This window comes from Pteropus medius, unplaced genomic scaffold (assembly GCF_902729225.1).
Source record: "Pteropus medius unplaced genomic scaffold, Ma_sr-lr_union100, whole genome shotgun sequence".
NCBI classification, from domain to species: domain Eukaryota; kingdom Metazoa; phylum Chordata; class Mammalia; order Chiroptera; family Pteropodidae; genus Pteropus; species Pteropus medius.
This window is the reverse complement of record NW_024342257.1, coordinates 122793-132857: the sequence shown is the minus strand read 5'-3', so window position 1 is coordinate 132857 and position 10065 is coordinate 122793. Positions and strand designations below refer to the sequence as shown.

General features: G+C 36.0%; 1 pseudogene; it reads left to right on the top strand.

Annotated features, from left to right (window-relative positions):
• The first annotated feature begins 8084 nt into the window (after window positions 1–8084).
• Window positions 8085–8203, top strand: LOC120600270 (uncharacterized; annotated as a pseudogene).
• The last annotated feature ends 1862 nt before the right edge of the window (window positions 8204–10065 follow it).

Sequence of the window (10065 nt, the reverse complement as noted above, 5' to 3'; positions counted from 1 at the left end):
CCAGGGACCTGAAAATGCCGCTGGCTATCTGGCTGAATTCTCCTGAGAATGCTTACTCTACAGACACCCAAATTCTCAGAACTTGCAGAGATATGACACCCTTTTCTGTAAGAGCTAACACTTCTGCTGTGCTGAAAAATGCTGTAGAGGCCTTTCCCTGAAACATTACAGCATCAGTTCCCCCACACTCCCATCCCTCAAGAGTTGGTCCTACCTTCTCTCCTGTCAATTAGGTATTTAATTAAGTTAAATCCCAGGGGAACCTGTCTGGGAAAATGTTGGACCTGGAAAGGGGAAAAAAAGATTATAACCTGAATGAGCTGCAAGAATCATCTAGCTTGTGCCAGTGGGAGTCAGGGAAGTACTCCTAGGATTAGACTTCGAAGGTGCTTAATTGAGGCTACCAGAATACAACACTGGATAAGCAAGAATTCATTGACTTAGTGACACTTTATGGGGATATGGGATTTTAACACTCTAACAAGGATCCTAGAGAATGGGGCAAACTCACTGTTAGTATGGTTCTTTTGAGCCTGGAGAAAGCAATGGCCTTTGTTGAATGAAGTAGAAATGCCTGAGGTACCCTAACATACAATATAGGAAGAGATACACAGTCTCAGGGAAGGGGACAGAATGGAATGGCTATATGATGAAAAGTTAGAAGACCCAGCCAAAGTGTTTCATATGTGGGCCCAGAGGACACACCATTCACTAAGGAATGCACTGGTGAAAGGGGCACCAGTATCACTAAAAATTTCAGTGTTGGCTATCCTCTTCAGATCAGAGATGATGATAGGAAAACTTTTCATAGAACTGGACTTATTAATATCCATGGGGATAATAGGACCCTGAAGTAACAGAAGACAAGGGACAAGGCTTAACTATCAGAAGCCAAGAGGCCACAATTACAACAACCAGTAATATAGAGGGATGGACAAGGGAGCTTTACCCACAGGGAGTAGTGGAGATGGTTAGTGGAACATGGTGTCTCTAAGAGCAATACAGATGAACAACCAACAAGGATTCTAATCAACATTTATGAGGTGAAAAAGATGTGAGTAGACAGGCAGGAGGCTAAGGGAGCTTGCACTGATAAAAAGTCATGATCTTTTGCTCAGTTTCTAGACATAGTTTTGAAACTTGCTGTAGTCTAAGGCAATTTCTACATAATCCTCCTTCCTTTCTTTTCTCCATCATGATTCAGGTCTGCAATGTGGTCTAAAGGTACTCCATGCCATTTCTAGCTCCCCCTCATTAACTTTCAGGCATTTTCCCTAATAAATTTTTACACATCTTATCCTGTCCTTATATGTGTTTCTGAAGGACCTCAACTAACTTACTTCTCAAAGACAATACAGAATTAGCTTGTGGCTAAACTGTTGCCACAAAGTGGCAAAGAATGACACAATTGTTTGCTGTTCCTCCCATCAACAGACGAAGTCTGCTTCACTACCACTTGGACCTGAGCTAGCTAAAGTTTTGACTTATTTGGCCAAATGAGTGTAGCAGAAGTAATGTTTTAAGAATTCTGAGTCTGGGCTCCAATAGATGTTACAAGTTTCTTTTTCCATTCTGATTCCCCCACTGCTTTCACTATAAAAACAAGCCTGAGACCACAGATATCCTTCTTGTGGAACCTCTTAAGGGAGAATGTTCTTTGAAAACACACTATGGGAAATTAAAAACCCAATCAGATAATATTGTTGCAAACTGAAGGCATAGTGCCTTAACTTAATGGAATGTCCCCAACATGGAAGATTTTAAGCACCATAGCAATATTATGACACCATTGTCACAGAGAATATACATTAAGGCAGCAAAACTGTGGGAATCATTCAATCTGGAGGCATGAAGGTAACTACCTACTCAAAATGCACATACACTCATTTGTTACACCAGCAAAGAATAAATTTGAACTAATAATAACAACAATAATATAATTCTATTTCTGGCTACCAATTTCAGGAGAAACATTTTGCCAACCAATATATCTGCCGAGAAATGCTATAAACTATAAAAAAAGGATAAACTACTAAAACAAAAATTGTTTGAAGGCAAAGTTGCTGCACAGAAACTAAGGGTTAAGATCCCAGAGAGAAAGCTCACCAAGATGAAGTCAAATCTCTGTGTACTGCTTTCCTGATAATAGATTTGCCAATTTTTCATAAAGTTCAAGAGAGAGTGAGAAGGTGAGCAGAAGGCAATGGCTAAGAGTAAAAGATGCTAGCAGAGACTTTTGGTGATCTCATGGGCCAGGAAGACAAAAACTGGAGTCTAAATTTTCCAGAGCAAATTTTATAACATGTGACAGGAGGCCAAAACGGTGAAGAAAGGAGGAATCAAACAGAAAGAATATTTGGCCAAATGTTTTTTTTTCCTAAAGCTGATAAAAGATTCACAGATTCAAGAAGCTCATTGAATGCCAAGTAGTAGAAATACAAAGAAAGCCACACCTAGTCATTACATAGTAAAACTGCTAAAAAGCAACGACAAATAGAAAGTAGTAAACACAGTCAGACATGGAGGGAGGGAAGAAGAACATATTACTTTCACAAGAGCAAATATTGCTCCTGACAATTGACTTTCAATGAACATTCTAGATACAAGAATGCAAAGCTTCCTCCTGAGGGCAAGTAAAACCTTAGTGCATGCAAAGTACAGAAAAAAATGTGACTGAAACAGGAAAGAGTGACTAAAAAAACATAAGCAATAAGGCTAGAAAAGTAGGCAGGAACTAGATCATGCAAAGGTAGGTTTGTATTTTATTGTACTGTATTGTATATTGTATTATATTGTATTGCATTGCATTGTGTTCTAAGTAAGCTGTACAGATTGAATGTAGTGTGTGGCGGGGTGGGGGATGTGAGAAGTAAAAGTAGGTAGGACAGTGGAACAGAATGACTTTCTAGAAATAAAACTTGTATTCCTTTATTTTTTCTTCCTCACTTTAAGGCACCTTAGTCCTTAGTGAGAGTTTGATCTTGATCTTTACATAAAGATTTTTATCTCACTTCTGTGAGAAACATTTAAGAGTTTTAACAGTGAATAATTCATGTTATGCCCAATAGTTCCTCCCACGTCTGGTTTCCAAACCCATCCTTATCCTGGTCCCCCTTGTTTGAATACATCCTGGTTGACCAATACTCCATATAAAATGTGATATCTAGAACAGAATACTACACTAAAAATATAAGTTGACCAACTGAAGAGTAGGACCATGAATTTCTTTAAAATGGACACTATATGCCTATCAACACAGGCTAAGTTGTTTGTTGTTCGGCAGCCTCTAGAAAAGATTTCTTTCATTTCCAATGGCCTGATTTGAACAACAACAACAAAAAAAAAAAAGCATTGTAGACAGAGCAATAATTTATCAACCCCAACTATCATATAGATTTTGTACTAGGACCCTAAATGTCATTTCCCTGGTATTCCCTACTCTCACCCTCTGCCCAAGCCCCTGCTGTTTCCCTGAAGTTGAGATTTTGAATTTAGACTGATTAGAGAGGCTCCAACAGGATGACCTTGATTCATATGCAGATTTTTTTCAAGGTTAGAGCTCTGTAAGCAGGAGGGTTGCAAAAAGCCTCTCCCGAATAAGATTTTTGAGGCATGTTTAATTTAAAACACTAAATATTTCATCAATAAAATGTGAATGGAAGAGCCCACATATGACATTTTAACTTCTATTTTTCTTTTCCTGATATTTAAAAGTTGTGAATTTTAAGACCTCTAAAAAGCTCACAGAGGACTTGACATGGGAAACAACTGCAGTGTTGATCCCTCCCATGGGACAGTAGACTAGTAAGAAAATGCTTATTTCAGAGCTATCGGGAGAAAGAGCTCCACTGTCCATCTTCCCTACAGCATGGACAAAAGGAAACACTGAGTGTATCAGTCAAGCTTTTTTATAAAATTCAGCTTGACCCATTTAGTTAACTACATACTATGGGTTAAGCACTGTACTTAGTTCTAAGAATACAGTGGAAAATAAAGCAGTTAATAAGACAGTGTCTTAGCCCTTAGAGGTCTCTTATATGATCAATACTCATCTTTTGATATTTTTTCATTGAAATGTTTTTTTTCTCAATAGCCATAGCCTCATTCAAAGCCTTACCAAAAATGCCTTTTCACCTCAGTATGAATAGGAACTCGCATTTGTGCATGCTTCCCAAATACTCTAGCCCCAAGAGCAACTTATTACACTAGTGTGAGCAATCAACCACATTAGTGCTCTAATAATAACCTTTTAAGGATGACAATTTTAAGGCTGATAGATAGGGTACCATGACAGATTGCTAGACACTGCTAGCCATCACCACTGCTTGTTGTATTTTAATGGATTGGTAGGGGTTCACTTTCACCTTTCTTTTATAGTTTTTTTTTCCTTTCTGAGCCACATTTTACACACACACACACACACACACACACACACACACACACACACAAAACAAAATTCTTCAAGGGTTTGAAATTAATAATAAATAAAAAAACATAATTGAGTTGATGTGCTCAACTTATAGTGACATAGTCCTATAAAACTCATTCATTTTACACAACACTGCTTCTGAAATTTTTAACTCGGCATATCACAGGACAGCCAAATTTATGTTAGCCAGCTGTTTACTGGTAACATTAAATTCTAACCAGGTAACCAAGCTCATGAAAATATTTCTGGAGACAAATACTTTTCAAAGTATTTGGAGTCGGCCTCTGGATTTCTGTGCCTCATTGCTTTGTGTTGGTGAGCACAAGAGATGGGGGCCTGCCGTACTAAGGAGCTGAACACCTTACCTTTTTTAATTCTCCAGGAAGAAAAAAAATACCTACTTTTATCTTTCACATGATAGAATTAATACTAAGTGTTTTGTGTGAGGCCAGTTTGAAGGTATAATAATAATATTGCCTTCCCATTAATAAGTACCCATTATATGCCAGGCATCATTCTAGGTCTTATATATAGGCACTCCCATGTTAATCACCAACACAGCTCTCTGAAGTAGGTAAGTTCAAAGAAATTATATTTATTTTTGAAGATATTGGTTGCTAGGGGTTGGGGAGTGGGGGAAATAGGGTGAGTTTGGTAAAAAGGTACAAACTTTCTGCTATAAGATGAATAAGGTCTGAAGATGTAATATTAAACATGGTGACTATAGTTGATAACACTATATTATAATTGAAATTTGCTAAGAGAGTAGAACTTCAATGTCCTCACCAAAAATAAATAAATAAATAAAAAGAGAAACATGTGAGGAATGGGTAAAAGAGATACTAGAGCCATCAATTGCAAAGGTAAGATTCAAGTCTACAGTCATTACCTACCGCCCCTATATGGGAACTAGCCTATTTTCAGAGTCTTGCTGAAATACAGAAAATTACTAAACCAATAACAACTTGAATGTCAACATTTGTTAAAGTGGCCTACTGATGATACAAAGTTGAGAGTATCAGTAATGGTGAACAATACAATAAAACACAATGATACCTGAGATAACTAAGATGTGAGAACCTTTCCCAAGTTAATTAGAGAAGCATAGAACACCAGATAATTTTTTTTTCTTTAATAAGATCTTGTTTGGATCACTTATCTGAAGTTGGAACCAACTGTGCTGGAAGCTTTAAATAGCCCTGATATCTCATGATATTAGGATAAAGCCCTTGGCTTCATTTGCAGATAAGATATGCCTATCTTCAACTAGGCCAGTTTCTGAATACAGACAATAAAAGATGTTAACATACACCTAAAGCCAGCTATGTAAGAATAATTATCTAGACTGAACCAAAGAATATTACATTGAACATCGTGTATGAATAATTATTGAACCTTATGATAGAATTTACAGAAAGAAAAACTCCATAATTTTTGTTACTGATGTTACCTTTAGGGAGCTCATTAATACCATAAGACAGCAAGGTCATACATCAGCTCTGAAGATGTGTTGATTTTCAGGGAAATTATCTTCTAAATGATATTCATTCACATAAAACCACCAACTTTATTTACACAACTATTCTCCAGTACTTGACTGTGGCTTGAAGGAATACAGGTGACACAGTTTATAAAGAGCGGAAATATAGCTACCTTGATAATTATGTTGACTTCAGCCAAGTCATTGCTTCTATATGAAATAATGACCAATGTCTTGTATCTCCTTTTAGAATGAGGTAACAATAGTCTCCTTTTTTATCACTAGATGTCATGAGTCACAAAAGTATCTTGTTAAAGGAAAATCCTCTTCCAGGGCGGGGGCAGGCGGGTTGGGGGGGGAGGAAGTAAAAAAGAATTGTTTTCAAAGTACCAGCATCTCTCACATACACAAAACATAACCCATGAACCTACCTCTCAGAGTCTTAGAGGGTACATTTAGCTGTGCAGTGATGGAATTCATGTAAACTACCTGATTTTGAAATAGAAATCATGATGAAATTGGCTTCAATATACCAAGAGTAAAAGCATAACAAGAGCTGAATCTCTAATCAAAACTGAGTAGTTTGCCATCAAGCTGGATGACATAGGCTTACTTATTTTAAGGTAAACCAAATTTTTAAATAGCCTAAATGTTCTTGTACATTTAAGACTTTCTTAAAGGGAAAGGAGACAATTCACTATTTGCCCGTGTGCTCATTTTTTATGTCCATACTTTCCATAAACAATAGAGGAGTGAACAGATTGTCTATCAAAGCAAAAGAACTAATATAGCCTGAACTTATCGAATTGCAATTTTATGCCGGATACTGCCTCATGTAATCTTCAAAACAACCTCATAAGGCAAGTACTATTATTAACATTGTTTTACAGATAAGGAAAATAGATAAGGTTAAGTGATGTACCCAAGATCACACAGCTGATAAATATCAGAACTACCATTTGAATCAAATCTAAACATCTCAAAATAAAGGAAAGAAGGGAATAAATATATGTTGAATGAAGAAAGCACTTGAGTTTAGCACTTTTAGGTCAATTTAAAATGGTAAAAATAATTAAGATTGATTTTTGCATGGAAGTTAAGTTCATCCATGGAGCACTTATTAATCTATACTTTCAGTCCATTTGTGTCCCCAGTGTCTATCTCAGTGCCAGAAACATAACAGGTGCTCAAAAAATATTTGTTAAAGGAATGCCTGATTGCATGAATAAATTAATAAACACCATAGTGATTTTCAAAAACTGATACTTGGGCTCTTATAGGGACTTCCTTCAAAATCTTGCTTACAGGTTTGAGCAGAATAATTGAAACAGAAAACTAACAAGGATTTACATTGTCCTAAAGGTAGGCTATGTAAGTTCTGAAAACCCTTAGTCAAGATATTAAAGATAAATAATGAAAACTGACTATTAAACTTAAGCTTTCGAGATGCAGACCTGGAGCTTTTCTAGATGAGCCTGTGGCCTTCTTTGCCAGATTTCATTTCTGTGGTGGACAGCTAATTCCAACTTTAGTTTTAAGATGAGATGACCTTTTTAACTCTAACTATTGATTAAGATATTAAGGACAAACTGTTATGTTCACCTGAGGATAGCATCATTATTTCATAAAGCTTCTTTTTTTTTTTCTTTTTGATGTGAGGAAAAACAGCATCAACTGAACATTTACTGCAGGGAGATTTTTCTCCTCATTATTCAAGGATAAAATGTGAGTAGGATGTCGAGGTCAGCTATTCTCTAGCAACACAAAGCAATTTCTTTAAGTAGATCAAAATAGGCAGAAGGTATTTTGCAGCCTTTGCTAGACATGAAGTCACTTCCCTGGCTGAAGGCACATTGCTTGAGTATATGTAGCAATGCCACAACCCCTATTTCCTTTTAATTAATCAATATGGGACACAAAATTCAGCAAGGTAAAATCAGTCTCTTTTCAATCTTACACAATATGAGTCTCAAATTAACCATCATGGATACAAATCTAGAGAAAATAAAAAATATTGCTTTTTCAAACCAGCTGGCCCGGAATGCCTGCTCACTTTCTGGAGATGCTGAGTGTCCCTTCCTAGAAAAAAGTTTACTCCACTGCTGCCCGCAGCCCACTGAAATAAAAAGGAGATAAATTTACTTAGACATAAATTGTTGGTAAATAATCATTTGAGTCTATGGCTATGCCACCCTGAACAAGCCCTATCCTGTCTGATCTCAGAAGCTAAGCAGGGTGGGGCCTGGTTAGTACTTGGATGGGAGACAACCCAGGAAGACCAGGTGCTATAAGCATAAAAAATAAAATAAATAAAATAAAATAAGGGATTATAAGCTGACAAGGTCCTTGCAATGTATGAGGTCAACCAAGGGTTGCCTCACCTAAAAAAAAAAATAAAAATAACAAAATAAAATAAGAAAAAAGAATCATCTGAAAAACTCTGTGTAATTAACACAAGAGCTGAAAGCTAAAGAAGAGCAAAGCCATTAAACATGCCAAAAATATGGGGGGCTTTCATTAAACATTGCCACATATACATACAGGGCCATTCAAGTCTGACATCCCGGAGCAGAATCACTTCATGTTCTACTCGCATTGTCCAATTTTGTGGTCTCCTACGAAAGAGAAATCCTACAAATAGATTTTGATTGAGATATTAGTTTATTGTTAAAGCCCAAAATATCATGCTAAGGTTGTGATTGTCTAAGGCGATTCACAGGGGCTGCCTTCTCAACAATTCAACACTTCTCAATGCCTAGGAATGACATCTAGGCTTCTAGATTCTGAGAAATGTATTGTATTTCCTAAGTGAATCCAAGGAAGTACAATATTCAATCTTGTCTAACAAGTTGTGTTGCCATTGTCTAGTCAGGACCAATAAAACACTTCTCAAAGATTTGTCTCTTTCCACCTTAATCATTTTTCTATCTCTGGCAGACACACTGTCACTGCAGCTCCCTTTACATCAGACTTTATGTTGAACTTGTTATTATTCTAAGTGACTAAACTCCTCTTAAGATATAATTTTTTTCCCAATGGAGAGAAATAGGTTAAAAGGGGGAAAAAAATCAATATTTTCTTCCATTAGGGCTGGTATGTGGATGAATACATCCCATAGGATTAACATGGATCACTATGCCCTAAATACCCTACCCAACCATATATATATATAATACAAATATATATATACATATTATATATACATATTTGGTTGTTATGCCTAATCTTATATAATATATATCATTTATATACATACATATATATACATATATATACATATATATGTGTATATATATGTATATATATATATGTATAGCCTCAAATGTATATATTTGTCACATGCCTCAAATCAGCACAGTCTCTTTGTATATTGAAAGGTCAAACATTCTCTTGGCAGAACCAGGTCTTTGGGTACACTACAAATACTCTTACTTCTCCATTTTACTATCACTGCTTAGTTAATATTTATCAAAATAACTTAATTATATTTTCCTCAAATCATTTCTTCTTATGTTTTTATTTTTCCTAGTCACTTAATCTTAAAACACATAAAGTCATTCTTTTTATTCTTCCTTTTCTTATCTCCATAGCCATTCTCTAAATTGCAGCATTTTTTTTCATTGTGATATCACCCTGCCTATAGCTTCCTTTCCAATTCAACTACTGCTATGGAAGAGACCCTTTACACCTTCTGCCTAGACTACTGTTATAGTCATACTGTCTCTGATTGCTCTCTTCTCCAAACTACATTATCGATTGTTAAAAGGTTAATTGTTCAAAATTACACTGTGAACCTGCTATCTCCCTCTCTATAAACTTTAAGTGACTCCCCATGGTCTAAAGGAGAAAAATCTTTAAACTGAGTTAGGGCCACCACACCTTTATCTATCTTTATTCTCTTACACCTACATCAACTGCAGCTAAAACAAATAAGAAAGGAACTTTCATTTAAATAGTGCCTATGTGTACCAAATATTATGTACTTTATGCATACTTCATGCAATCCTCACACCAACCTTATGAAAGGAATACTTTTATCAGTATTTTTATGAAGAAGACATTGAGACTCAGGTGAAGGTCAGTTTGTACCTACATGGCTAATCTAAGATTTTAACCAAAATCTATCTCCTGATTCTTACTATCAGTGCTCTTTTCA